At 43.6% G+C, this 14457-nt stretch overlaps 1 long non-coding RNA gene across 1 annotated transcript in view; it reads left to right on the forward strand.

The window, feature by feature from the left end:
• LOC147728133 (uncharacterized) overlaps positions 1 to 14457 on the forward strand; it is a 91535-nt gene that overhangs the window by 14040 nt on the left and 63038 nt on the right. The window contains exon 2 of the long non-coding RNA XR_015309363.1: positions 9780 to 9891. This is a non-coding gene — a long non-coding RNA (uncharacterized LOC147728133). The remainder of the gene's footprint in view (positions 1 to 9779; positions 9892 to 14457) is intronic.

The following is a 14457-nucleotide window of genomic DNA, read 5'->3' on the forward strand; positions in this document are numbered from 1 at the left end:
GAGTGTGAGGGTGACTCGGCCAGGCGCAGAGAGCAGGCTCGAAAAATAGACCCCCCCCAACCAGAGTGAGATAAAGAACACGGGCAATAAAGATAAAAGTGCCCAGCTCCCTGATTGATAATTGGAAGATCAGATACCAGGGAAGTATCCCGCCCCCGTCACAAACATAAACCTTAGAGCGTCGCTTCTGTTTTGAATATCACGAATAATGCATAAAAAGCACACTTGTGTTTCACGCACTGGCGTACAATGCAGTACAGGACCCGGGCACTAGAATTGAGGTAAATTGAAAACGTGACCTTGCGAACCTAAAGAAACTTGGCGCTGATAATTTGTGAAACTTAATATAATTGAGCTGAATTAACTTCTCACTGCAACTGGCGTAGAATTAACTTGTGAAACTGACTGGGCTTAGACTGGATTCACTTGCAAACCTCGCAGAGTTTGAATGGAATTAACTTGCAGATGAATAACTTGTGAACCTTTCAAAACGGGACCGCAGTAACTTGCGAACCTCCTTGGTTTAGAGCGGATCTGCGAATAAAGGGCTACGAACCGTATTAGAGTGGCCGTTGATTTGCGAGTAAACGTTTCCGACCCCTGCTATATTTGCAGGGGAGTTGCGGATACAACACCGAGAAACCAGACAGATTTACGGCTGAATGACGCCGCGTATCTCGCTTAATGCTTGAACAAAGAGTCGCGAACCGTAGTGGACTTGCGGGAGAAATGCGATTGAAAACGTGTGAATTTAGAAATACTTTCATCTTTAAAGGATGTCTACATAGAGTTCAACTTAAACTCCATGATACAGTTTCCTTTAGATTGATTCCACAAATAAATAGGCCCACATGGTTTCCTTCCTCGAAGACTATCTCAGGACCCGTTGTGAATCAACTGTGATAAAGTCGACGTTTTATGCCAAAGAGGGCAGAGCCAGGTACTTTCATTCAACTATTGTCTGTGGCCAATGTGCCCAGACAGGGCCCAGTTCTCAGGATTAAACGCGACAAGCAATTGTAGTTCACAGAATACAGCAGGACCCTCTGATCAGCCGAAATAAAGGCAAGGAGACTGCGAGTTTACCCTTCCACCTATATGCTATAATGTTAAACACCCACTGATTCAGTGGGCTTGATAAAGGGGATCCAGAGGGGTTTCCACAGGTACGTGCAGCTAAGGTACCCGTGGTTCTGCACTTTCCTCCGCGGTTCTGCCACTAAGTGCCGATACTGCGCTGTCTCTTGTCCTTGGGACAGTGTTGCACTGTGAGGCCGCCAGAGAGGGCTCCAGTCACACCCTCCCCGCTGCGAAGCACCGCTCCGAGGTGACACTGTTATTATTTCCGTAAGGGAGTGCTGCAGAGGCGCTATATTTTGTCTGGCACTTAGAGTGGTGACATGTTCTGTTGCACAGAGGGCTGAAGCTGCACTTCATTTTGTTCTGCAGAAAAGAGCGTTGAAATGACACAGATTTTTTTATGTTTTGTAGGTGCGTATGTTAAAGTGACACTGTATTTGTTGTGTGGGAAATCGGTGAAGTGGCGTTGTGCCTGTTTTGCACCTAAGAGTGTATTTTTTTTTCTGTCCCAGATGGAGATGGCAGCGCAGCGCACTCCAGTCAGATCTCCAGTGCAAACCCATCATTGCATGTTTTTCCTGTTACAAGATGTTAAAACCTCACTGTGTTTTGAACCGATCCCTGGAGTCTTGGAGTGTGTCCTGTGTTCTGTCCTGTAGCAGGGGTTGCCCTGTCGGAAGTTGTGAAAGAGACGCAGTAGTTAGTTCTGTAGCCCGAGTTTGCAGTGTCCATGTCTTATTCTCTGCAGCGGCGTGTTTAAGAGCTGCTGGGTTGTTCTGCAGCAGGGGTTGAGTGTGCTTGTATTTTGATCTGTATGTAGTTGTTAAAGTGATGCTGTGTTTGTTCGGCAGCAGTAGCTTGTAGTGTCCATGTGTTCAGCCCTGTAGTAGTCTGATAAAGAGATGTGTTTTGTTCTGTACCAGAAGCTTGCAGTTTTCATGTATTTTGCCCTGTAGTAGGGAGTTAAAGAGACGTTGTGTTTTGGTCGACAGATGGGGCTTGTATGAGACTGTGCAGGGGGCAATTAGGGGAGGAGAATGGCTGGGCTGAGGCAGAGCGCAAAGCCTTTGATGCAGCAGGGGGCGGAGTGGAAGAGCTGCTGGCGGCACCAAGCTGATGATTTGATGCTGTGCACGCGCATTTTAACTCATTGCCCTTGTGCAATGAGTTAAAAAGCACATGCACTGCATGGAATCGACAGTCAGTTGAACTCTTGTTTAAGCCCCTATAGTCTCGCCCCGCTCAATGCGCATGCGCATTGAGAGGCGAGACCTAAAAATGGATAATAGAGGAGTACACAAAGTACATGTAAATACTATCTGATTAGATTTTCCAGGTTGTACGGTATCACTAAAGTTATGAACAATGATGTACCACAAAGTCTAAACACTTCTAATTATAACAAAATACAGTCAGAGGATAGATCCTGAAAGATTTGAGAAGAAACACAGGAGATTAACCGTAGGCAATTACCCCAGGGATGAAGGGGTCTCTGTAAAGGTACTACCAGTAGATTGACCACAGTAGAATGTTTACATGTCCTAAATAAAATTTGGGTTTCAACTCAGGCAATATAATGAAGAAATGAATGGTGTGTGAATCACCGTGAAAATGTAGTGACTCACTGGCCAGAATCGTTGCTCACACGTGGACAGAGATGCTAGAATTAATAATAACGCCCATAGAATGTTAGCAAGGTGTGTGTACACCGTTGATATACACACCCAAATTAAAGGTTCAAAGAGTATCTTTGCAGCTTCCTTCTCCGTGGCCCATAATTAATACCACCATGAAAAGTATATGTTGCTTCAGGACGCCAGGAATAAAACCAAAAACTCTTACTTGGGCCCTTAGAGTGAGAATGACACGATAATATAAAGACAACTTCTCTGACGATCCCTAAAAACGGCCCAGGTGAGCTGTTAATCCCTGAAGAGACTGCCTTGAGGAGCTGGAGTGCCGGTTGAGTCTACGAGCAAAGGATTGCGTCTGAGTTTAATTTTGTGCATAACAACCACCTACGACCTGGTGCATACACATATCTAAAAGTAACCCCTTGCCATAGCAGATCCCATAAAACGCACAACATTACAAAGCTTCCACCCAATATATGAAACTGTACATCTAGTTGAACCTGTGATCACTGGTAACTCTGAATCTCAGTACTCAACATTGCATATACTTTCACCAAAGTTAAGAAACTGAGCACATATTAGAACATGTAAACACTGGTAACTCTGATTCTATCAAGCTAAAAGTCGGAATTCCACTTGTACATAAAGGATGGGAGGAAAAGTACCAACTTAGTTCCTGCATTAACTATTTGCCAGCACAATACTGTGAAGAAGGTGTTCATGTCACCGTGTTGATGCACACACGCGTTCTCTTTCACTTATCTGGACACCAGTTGACGAAAGCTGCTTGCCTGAAGAACAGAGTTGGAACGGCCGAGATGAGGGCAGGGAGTCTGGAGCCGAAGGGAGGACCAAAGCATATGAGGCACATGAAACTCACTTGAAGGGCCCTGCGGAAGATGAACCATGTCCTCCAAATGTCCAAATACCCGAGCTGGTACGCTGAGGAAGACCGAAGAGCAGGGCCGGTCCTACTGCGGCTGGGGCGCCGGGACTGACGAGGAGCGCTCTGAGGGGAAATTGACGAGCGGCGTTCTGAAGGAACTGACGAGCGGCGCTCAGCGTGATAGGATTCCAGGAACTGACACGCTGCGCCCTACATGGAACCCAGTTAGGAACAAAAGGCAATGGGCGTCCGAGGTACAGCACGATCTGTGGGCCCACTGAGAAACAGCACTTAACACACGCAGAAGCATTTGGAGGCAATGTACATTTGAGGCACAGCACAAGGTGTCCGCCGGGACACATGCTGAGGAGCGAAGTATCTGTTGGCCCCGAGGAACAGCATTTAAGCACTCCCGGGCTCTCACCAATCTTGAGGGGCAAGGAGCGCTGACGGGTATGAGGTGGCTCACCAGGGGCACTACAAGGACCTCGCAGAAACCAGCGAGGATCACCTGCGCTTCCCAGTTTCTTCACCTCCGCAGTTCTCAGCACAAACGTTACAAGGCACCAGGCACCAAAGATTCCTCAACGAACACCCCTCTTCCACAGGGAATATTTATCTTGCGAAGTACACACTGTTACTTGCAGCAGATGGAGAGAGGACACAAAGGGGGGGGTGACAGGAGGGCCCCCTACACCGTTTTCGTCGTCGCGAGTGTGTTAAAATTGAATCTACTACCGTAAAGAAGACTCTTGAGGCGGAAGTAAGTAGTAGTAGTCTTTATTCTGTCACCCACTCTCCAGACTGCCTGGGGGAACTCAACATTCCAAAGCAGACTCCAGAGGAACACACCAACAGGTAAGGGTACAGGTGGGGTGGGCGGAATGTACCACTATAATTACATACAGTGTAAGTAGATTACAACACAGGAATGTACCACTATAATTACCTAAAAGTGTAAGAAGATTACAACACAGTATGGGGCTCTGAGTCAGCCCACTTCAACCTTTAGCAAACTTCACTGTGCGTGACAACATTCTGCTCTTTGGTTAGAGCACCTCCACACCATAAGGAGTTCCCTTAAGTACCAGGGGTTACCGTGGCAGTGTATCTTTTTTGAACCCCCAAAATATGTTTGCTTCCAGACAGTGTTTGTTGATGTTGGTGAGGTCCTGACAGTTACCCCCCCCCCCCCATTCCCAAATTAAGTTTTACGAAAACAATGCCAACATAAAACAGACATTGTCAAAACTAAAAAGATGACAGCAAATGCCATAACTATTGCCTTTGCCAGTGCTAGTTTTGGTAGGTCTTGCTGTCCATATCCAACAGGACAATAAATAAAGTACTCAATTTTTGGTCAGAAATAAAACAGACCATGCCAGATTCTTAAAGAAAGTCATACATCTTCATATCTTGCATGCGTTCAGCTTTACCCTGTTTAGAAATCCATGAAAGCTTTCAGGTATTATGCTTGACTACCAGCATAATTTGCAGATTTCAAGCAGACGCCCGTAAAAAATATTGTGATTTTATTTTCGCTCAAGCGGACGTGCATGCGCACTTGCTAACTTTTTTATTCTCCGTGGGGAAAATATGTTTCCTGATGGCGAAATTCCTTCCTGTTAACGCTCACCAAATTTAAGAGTGTTGAGGTCCCCCTCCCACCCACCCTCCACAGGGATTTGCCCCAGTCCTCGTTTAGAGTAATTTTCAACCTTTTCCAGGGAAGAAATTTGAGCAGAGCTTTAGAATATCCACAAATGTGTACATTTGTGGCTGTGCATAAATTCACAAGACATTCTGCTCTTAAAACACCCACTCCCGGGCCATGTCAGTAAATCCACGAAGATCTGCGAAAGTAAACCCTTGTATAAGTGCATATCCAAGTTCTGAGAATTTAAAAGAAGGACTTGCACTCACAGGCTGCTAAGCCTACTTGTGTGAAAGAAAGCAGGGGCACAGTGTAGGTATTACAAGTATGGAGCCACAATTGTTTCACGTCTTATTACTGGAATACCATAACCCTAATGAATTGCAGTTTGCTTACAACACTAAATTGTGACTTACCACAGGAAGGGGCATTGTTTTATTCTTTGCTAAAGAGTGCGGAGATAAGTAGAGCTATAAACTTTAAAGAAATTAATTATCCGGTAGGTGTTTTCTATTGCTGTTAAAAGCGAGAAACTTTTCTGTGTCGAAAACAATGCAAGCACACCTATAATGCTGTATTCAAGTTTACAGTTCACTTACTTCCACAATCCAATTTGGTCAACATTCAGACGAGTACAGATGAAAAATGAACTATTTCTTTAAATCTCAACCACTTTCTCCTCTTATCCGTTGCAACAAAACCATATCACAGGGCCTTAACCAGAATCTCTAATTTAAATTAGAGATACTGGTTAAGGCCCCGCTAGTACAGAGAAGGTGGACTTTAGATAGAACCCTATTAGGGGATGCAGAAGTAGTACCATCTCTGAAAGAGGAAACTGTTGTCTTTTTTAAACAAAACACTCTTCCTGCTCCATCACACATTATCTGGGATGACCAGGCCATTGAAGAAATCCCGGGAACATTAGCAAAGAGTGGGTCTCGCCAAACCTCGACAAAAGAGGAGTTACAAAGCAAATTGACAGAAGCTAAGAGGATATTATCTGAAGGGGCTAGTGAAACAGAAATGGGAAGCTAGTAGGCTGGCGAATCACGAATATGGGGAAGATGCGGGAAGATGCTAGCATGGAAAGCGAGACAAGACCTGATTAGAAATGACATAAAGGAAGTAATAAATAATAAAACAGGAAGTAAGTGTACAGAAGAGAGGTCTATCGGGGAAGCTTTTGTGATCTTCTTACTGGAGTTATATACTGACAATGTGGAAGGGATGCAACTGGAGATAAGAGATTGGCTAAAACAGGACAAACTCCCCTGCCTAAATATCCCTCAGGAGACAGCTCTCAACCAAGAGATTTCCATAGCAGAAATAGATAGTATCATCAAGAACCTAAAGATACTGATGTGAATCTTATCCTAAATGCAGACTACAAAATTTACTCACAAGTCCTGGCTAAACAATTGGATAAGGTCCTTGGAGATGTAATAGGTACAAACCAGAAGGGTTTCATGAAGGGGAGGCAGCTCTCTGATCTGACACAGGACCTGGGTTGTGCGATAGATGTATCCTCTGTGATGGGATGCCCCTTATCTGTTATTATGGTTGAGGCCGCCAAGGCTTTTAACAGAGTTAGTTGTCCTTATCTGTACGAAGGGATAGAACAAAATGGTCTTGGTGGTAATTTCCTCCATGCTATCCAAGGTATATATGCTGCCTATCTAGTCAATGAAGATAAGACTGAGACTACGTCATGGAACAACCCTGTCCCCACCCACCTTAAACACTTGGATAAGACAGAGTTTAGGTACCTGGGAGTACGAGTGACAAAAGACTTGGACAAAATGGCAGATATCAACTTCGCTCGACTTATGCAGGAGACTAAAAACATTTGCAAAGCTGGACCTCCGTTCCGCTCTCCATTCTAGGAAGGGCCAACTTAGTTAAAATTACAGTTCTACCTAAGTTTACTTTTATTTCCAACAGTCTCCCTTTGTTTTTTAAGCCTGCCTGCTTTAAAAAACTTCATGGGCAACTCAGTAGTTTTATATGGAGGAACAAGAGTGTGAGAATCTCCTGGTAAAAACTCAGGAAGAAAAAGCTGGAGGGGGGAATATCACTGCCTGATTAACAAATATATTACTGGGCCTTTTTTTGGAAAAATTCTAGGCGATTTCTGATGGCCCCCCAGGACATTCTGATGAGATATAGGGCTCTAAATAGCACCTTGGAAAAAGAAGGCAAAGGTTTTTATTTAAATGTGGCCACAAAATTTTTTTTCTCCAAAAATTAAATTTAAGACCATAATAAATGCAACATCCAGAATTTGGATTCAGGTCAAAAAAAGTCTTGAGATTCCATACTATTGCTGCATAGCACCAATCTGAAACTCCCCAAGGACCCCTCTATCCTTGCAGGACAACCTAGCCTCTCCACTGGTAAATGCTGGTATACTAAGAAGGGCTCAACTCGCGGAGGAAGACCAGCTATTAACATGGGCTGCTCTTAGCCTGAGCACAGACTTCAACATATCCAGATTCAAATACTACCAGTTGTTCAGCTGGCCGTGATCCCAAATAAACCTCGGGCGGAGTCGGAAGTTGAGAAGGATTTAGTGAAGATAAAACCTACAGGAAGGAAGTCTCAAAGTGGTACTGGGCACTGGTACAAGGAGATGATAACGGGAGGACCTGGCCGAAGAAATCTGGAAGCAACATGCCAGGCTGCGTCATCCAAAACTTATGGCAAGTATCTGCTGCTACACTATGGGCTCCAGTGACCTCAACATCACTCAGGAGGAATCATTTGTTTACCATATACTGGGCCTACTGGTCTCCCAAGAAACTCGCTAAGATGGGAGGAAGTAAAAGAAGATGCTGCCCGAAATGTCAACTGGAAAACGCGGATGATGTGCATCTGTTTTGGCAGTGTCCAGCTATCCAACCCTTCTGGCGAGATGTGGGTAAAGTATTTAAAAAAATCTTGGGTTGTGACATTGAGGTAAGCCTTCCTTTGGTGATATTTGGAGTACTGGAGGCAGACAAGACAGTCTTTGGGAAAAACACTATGTCACTGCCTTTTTACTTTAATAAACACCATACGCAGGGACATTTGTCTAAAGTGGGTCTCTGAACTACCCCCTACCTGGGCGGGCTGGCTAACCTTTTCAAGACATATAGCTAGATTAGACTGCCAGATGGGCTCGTACAAGAAAGAAAGAATGTGGGCCCCCTTTATTTCACTTGATCACTGATATCACCACTTCCAGCACATTAATTCTTTTTATTTAGGGGGTTGTGAAATTATGTTTTCCCTGGGTTGTTAATTTCTGCCTCGTCCAAGGATTAAGACAAGCTCAACAAGTTGGCGATATTAGTGGTGGCTGCCATTAGACCTCTCATCAACTGCGAGTGGGAAAAGGCTGGCTCCAAGTTGCCCAGATCTTGAAGGTGCGTGACGCTCAGATTCTTCAGACCTTCGGTTAGATCTCGCTCCCTGCCTTTGTCAAATATGAGGACTAAATAAATAAATAAATAAATAAAAATGTCACTGCAGGCATGAACAGCAACATGGAAGTTATTTTGAAAGGCAATGAAAATGCTAATGGAAACAACTGTATAATATTTGCTGCAGGCTTCAACCAATGTAAATGTTGGACTAACCTATGAATGTATAAACAAATACTCCAGGATAACTGGAACTCGTGCAGCTGTTAGTGCAGTTTATGAGCTCCATTACCTGCCTGAAAGCTGATCGCTGCACAGGAAAATTAGCGGTTTTATGGCTGTTTTGTCAGGAGCACGGCATCCAGTGCTTTCATGTTTAGAGTTGATGTTTTAGTTGTATTAAAACTCTGAGGGAGTCTGTATGATGACTTGGTGGCACATGATAGGTGGGGGAGATTCTTAGCAGAGTTATGTTGCATACCTCAATATTTTGGGGACACACTTGTGGATCTCCCACGACCAAATGGTGCTATACCTGTAACTTCCAGGGGTCCTAGATGTAGCAGGTTGCTATTATGGGTGAGACCATTGTGCTGGGACCCTGCATCTTCTTAATGATTTCAGCTTCTTCAGCTTGATATCCACCTCTCTGCGCACAGGGAATATGATTTGATGGTGTTGCAGTACCACAGGTGGTTCACGCTTGGGTCAATTCCTCTGAAGCATACCATGCCCATGAATAACATGCCAGTGAATGATAGTGCAAATTCGTCCTACAAACAGTTCATCTTACGCTGGCTAATGGTAATATGCGTCACCTTTAGTTCTTGCTTGACTGGGCATTTTAGTAGTGGGCCTTTTTCCAGTACTGTGATCCATATTGTGGCCTGAGCTGGTGTGATGACCATGCCCAATGGTGCATTTAAAAACAGACCACCATCAGAGGAATCGGGTCTTTGTAGGCACATATGCAAGTGAGGCTCTAACCTCAGTTGTCTGTACTCTCTGTATGCCCTTACATTAATAGTTTCTCAGTTGTCTGTCATAGCCATGAAGTCGTGGTAATTAAATTAGATGCAGCACTTTGGGTAATCTCTTTACTACTTCTTTTTCTTTCACAGTCAGCAAGATTTGAATTTCCTACTCTTCAAAATTCTTTGACCTGCCATCTGTGATTATATGCTATACAGCTATGTATCGGACACCTGAGGTTCCTCTGCAGACCTTTTCCAGGTAGGCACATTGGTGCATAAGAGTATGCTTTGACATATGTTGCCCACCTTTTCCCCAGGGCTGCGCATTCGTCTTAGTGGAACAGTTAGTGGCTAGTGAGCGAAGCTTTCTTGAGTTGTGATTTTTGTCTGCATTTTCCAGCTCTTCCTCTTTCACTAACCATGGCGAAATGATTTAGGTTCTGATTTTTTTCTTCCGGATCTGTGACAGTGCGGGCATTCAGTGTATAATCAAGTTTAATAATGCCGAACCAGCCAGGCACATGATTATTTTTTCATAACTAACATTATTAAAGTGTGCAAATAGGGCGCCAGAGCCTGCTACGGATGCAAAATTGACATTGGTTCATATGTAAGGTCTAACAAGGCTAAAACTAGTCTGGATTTGTTTGTGCTTCCATTTCGACCTGGCCTGGTGGTTCAGGCTGGACTGTATTGGAGCACAACTACATCATGTTTCTACCAGGCTGGTCCTTGTCTGGAGTGGAGCGGTGGGCAAGAAAACGATGGGCTGAAATGTGGTATAAACAATTTTCAGTGGCTCAGGTTAATTCAAGCATTTCCAAAGATCACTTTATTGTTTTTCTAAGTAAGACATTCTGACTGCTTGTCATGACCACCAATATTTATAAGGCCCTCCAGACGCAAGCCCCAGCTTAATTGAACCCAAAACCTTAGAAGCGCTAGCAAGAATACAGCTCTCTAGCTGAATGGTCCCGGGAACGCAAGGGAACAAAACAAGGATAGCAGAAAAAATTGAGGTTTAGCTACAGCAGAACTCACCAATCCTATATAATTACTGAAGTGGATATAATCAATGCATATGCAATATAGCTATTGCATTTCACAAACATTGATAACACACTTACCTCCATGAGAACCTAGAGATTGCTGGTCATAGAGGGGGCATGAAGATTGGTTCAGTGAGTCCCCAAAAACCTGTAGAGGGACTTAATCCAAGTGTACCATTGTAACATGCTATGTATAGCGTAGGGAGACCAGCAGTGGACCAGAGAAAACAATAAAGGTGCAGTGAGAGGCAAGGCCTGATGACAACTTATGCGGAGAACCCAACAAGATGCAAGTTTGACAGTCTATCTTTATTGCTGTCTTTTTTTTAGTGTTTCTACCTAGAATGACCCAGAAGAGAAAATTATGCCATGGCCTACATTGACAGGTCCTAAAAGCTAGTGGAATGCTGTTCCTCGTGCAGTGGTGCCTAGTCGATTAAAAGTCAGAGAACCAGCCGCCATCATTGAAAATGACAGTGGGAGTGGAACCTGATAAAGGAGAGGGATTTGGAGGGGATCCCGCTATTTCGGAACTAGGGTCCTCACACACCCAGCAAGCTAGGTGTCAAGCTTTATCATCTGGATCTGCTCCTCGTTGGGTCGGTGCTGCAATACCTAATGGGCACCCGCGAAGGGGCTCTTTGTTGTAGATCTTGTTTACCTTTGCCGTTTGATGAAGTGGGGGTGTGTGGCCCGTGTAAGTGTAGAAAAAAGTGAAGTGGGTGAGTTCAAAAAGGTTTCTCTGGAGTACTGTAAATAGCCAGAATGCGTACGTTTATACGTGATCATCTACTGGCCGGAATAAGGCATCTGCCTTGCCATGTCAGTTTCCTAATAGATATATGTGATTTGATATCAGAAATGAACAGTCAGTGACCACCTCACATGTCTCGTGTTAGCGCACATCATTGATTTGAAATATATCAGACGTTTGTGATAATTCCAGACTGTTATCTCATTGACCACTCCTTCCAAATAATGCCACCAATGCGAATGCGAGAATGATTTCATAATGGCCAAGATCACTGGATCCTACATCATGTCGTTTTTCTCAGTACTTGTCGGAGTTCTCAAGCAGAACACTACAGGATGCAGAGCTTCCGTTCCTGAGTGCTGTTGTGAACGTACTGCTCTGACTGCATAAGAGGAATCATCTTTCTCTACAATTAATGATCATTGTACAACACAATGCCGTAACATAGAAGCTAAAGTAAAGGTGGCCTTAAGAGTGTTGAAAGCCTGTTCCTGTTCCTCACCCTAAAGACAGAGTTGTGGCTGGATTTTGTCAGCAAAACTCAGTGGCAAGAATAAACATGATGGCAAAGCGCCTTCAAATTAGTTGCCAAGTCACTCATTTTAGACAGTGTCAGGATTGACAACTACTGAAGACCGGGCAAGTGAATTAGAACAACTAGACCGGTAACCACCGAGGGGGGAGGGCAGATTTCCTAGATTGATGGTCGCTTCCGGAGCAATGGCGGCAATGCATATATAGCACCATTAGAGAATCAGCTCTGTGCCTAGCAAAATCTAATTTTTGATTTGGCTAAAGTTCATACACTCCAATTAGTGTTGACACATGTTTTGTTCTCCTTTTTCAGTTCGCCTATGCTTTTGTGATTTGGCTATTATCTTCTGTTTGTCTCTTGTGTTGGTCTGACTCTTTTGTGATCATTGCGCTTGGCCAACACTTGGTCTCATCATAGCAACGTAGATTGCAAAAGAGTGCTTAATTTGTAAAAAATAAAATATGTGCCTCATCAGGAGGCCACCGCAATTTGCACCACACATGGCCACTGTACTTACACAACGAGTAACCATCACACTTCTACAAGTATGACAATTCAGACTGTTCAAGGGCGCCAATGCTTTAAGAATGGCTTGGGTGGCAGGCATTAATTGTTTTGAATGTATATTGAATTAACAAACAACCGTTTTTCTGCTCATCTTTACATTAAACAAACAGCACCACCATGTGGCAGCTGTTATAAGTACATGTTCTGACAATTAAGTGCCAGTGCCGAGCACGGAAACCACTGGCGCAAATTAAGCACTGGAAAGCAGAATACTCTTCTGTTTATTATACTTTAGTATACCCACTTAGTTTGATATTCGTTTTTGGCTACTTACAGGGCACACATTCTGCATCATCTCCTAAACCCACAAGCTTGCCCTTTGGAAGTCGACAGACAACTGGTCCGGAGTTTACAATCACCTTTCTCTAACTGTAAGAGTGCCTGTGGTACTTTCCCCTTCCCTATTTTCTCCAGCTTTTTCTGTTTAGGTGTGCGATTTGCCAGGACCTTCAGAGAGATTTGGGGAAGGCTGGTTATCACAGCAAGTCCACACTACAAACTTCCACCATGACAGGTGTCCCTGTTCTGTCAGAATGAACGATTGGAGCAACTAGAGAAGAACAATATTGTATGAAGTGCTGATAAAAACCAAGAAATCTCTGAATGTCTTATTTTGGAATGTCTGGGCCATTCCAACACTGCATTGACTTTCCTGGTGTCCATAAAAGCTCTGGGGAGCTGAAATTCTAACGAGGAAATTGGTGCTACTTCGAACACACACTATTCTTTCTTCACAGATACAGATTATTTTGTTCATTTTCCTAAATCCTATTATATATGTTTTCCATGTTGTTTTAAGGTTTCTGAGAACATCAAGTTATCATCCAGCTAAACAATGACAAAAGTGTTTAAATCATCTCAAAAGTCGTTAACAGAATGGTGAAATGCTCCAGAAGCAATATGTCGACCAAACGGATTAACCAGATTTCCGTAATGAACGTATCTTGTTTTAGAACATTGGAATGTTGAGAGCTCTATTGAATACAATGGTCGAAGCTCTCGGCTTATAATGGCTGGTATAAGCCCGGAGTTCCAACATTACCATGTTTGTCTTCATGTTTGTCCCTTTTTTATTTTACAACATTCTACCCTTACTAGGTGGAATGTTCTAATAGCCTTATAGCCCTTCTGCCAAGGGCTTTAGCGGTTGTTAAAGGCCCTCATCTGCGGCTCGAGCCTATAACTCGGGTACAGGGCCTTTAACAACCAGTATAGTCCTCGGCAGCATGCTATATTAAATGGTGTCTTCCAATCAACCTCCTAAGATATATGACCAGATTAGAAACTCCACATAAATCAAGTTTGGAGAATATCATAGTTGTCTTAATATGGCCCAACAAGACTGAAATGAGAGGGAAAGGAGAATGATTCCTGATTATGATCTGTCTCTGTTCTCTGTAGTCAAAATAGAGATGCTATTCACCCAATATTTTTAAGATAACAAGCCTTTACAATACAATAGGTCTTGCAATTGTAAATGGCAATGTCTTAAAAAAAATTAAAAGCCATTGTTATTTACAATACCAAAAGCAACACCCATTGCATTGCATAGCGCGTGTCCATTACTGACCGTATCTTTCTAAAAGGTATACACCCGCTTTAAGTACTGTCGCCATTGTAAACATTGTTTACAAACCCTAACCAGCACACACGCAAGCACATGCACAACTAACCATTGTGCACACACAATATAAACGCTCTGCATACCCTTACTGAACAATGTACACGCACGCACCAGTGTCCAACCATACTCTAAACAGCTTACCCGGGCTCCGAAAAGTGCGCACACACAAGCACACTTTCACAACGGTGTTCACATTCTTTAAACCTTGTACCAGTTCTAAATATGTTGTATACAGTGCGAAAAGTGTACAACCCCAGACACACATACTCTACACGGTGTGCAAACACACTCTCAAC

This window comes from Lissotriton vulgaris, chromosome 3_1, assembly GCF_964263255.1.
Source record: "Lissotriton vulgaris chromosome 3_1, aLisVul1.2, whole genome shotgun sequence".
Classification (NCBI taxonomy): domain Eukaryota; kingdom Metazoa; phylum Chordata; class Amphibia; order Caudata; family Salamandridae; genus Lissotriton; species Lissotriton vulgaris.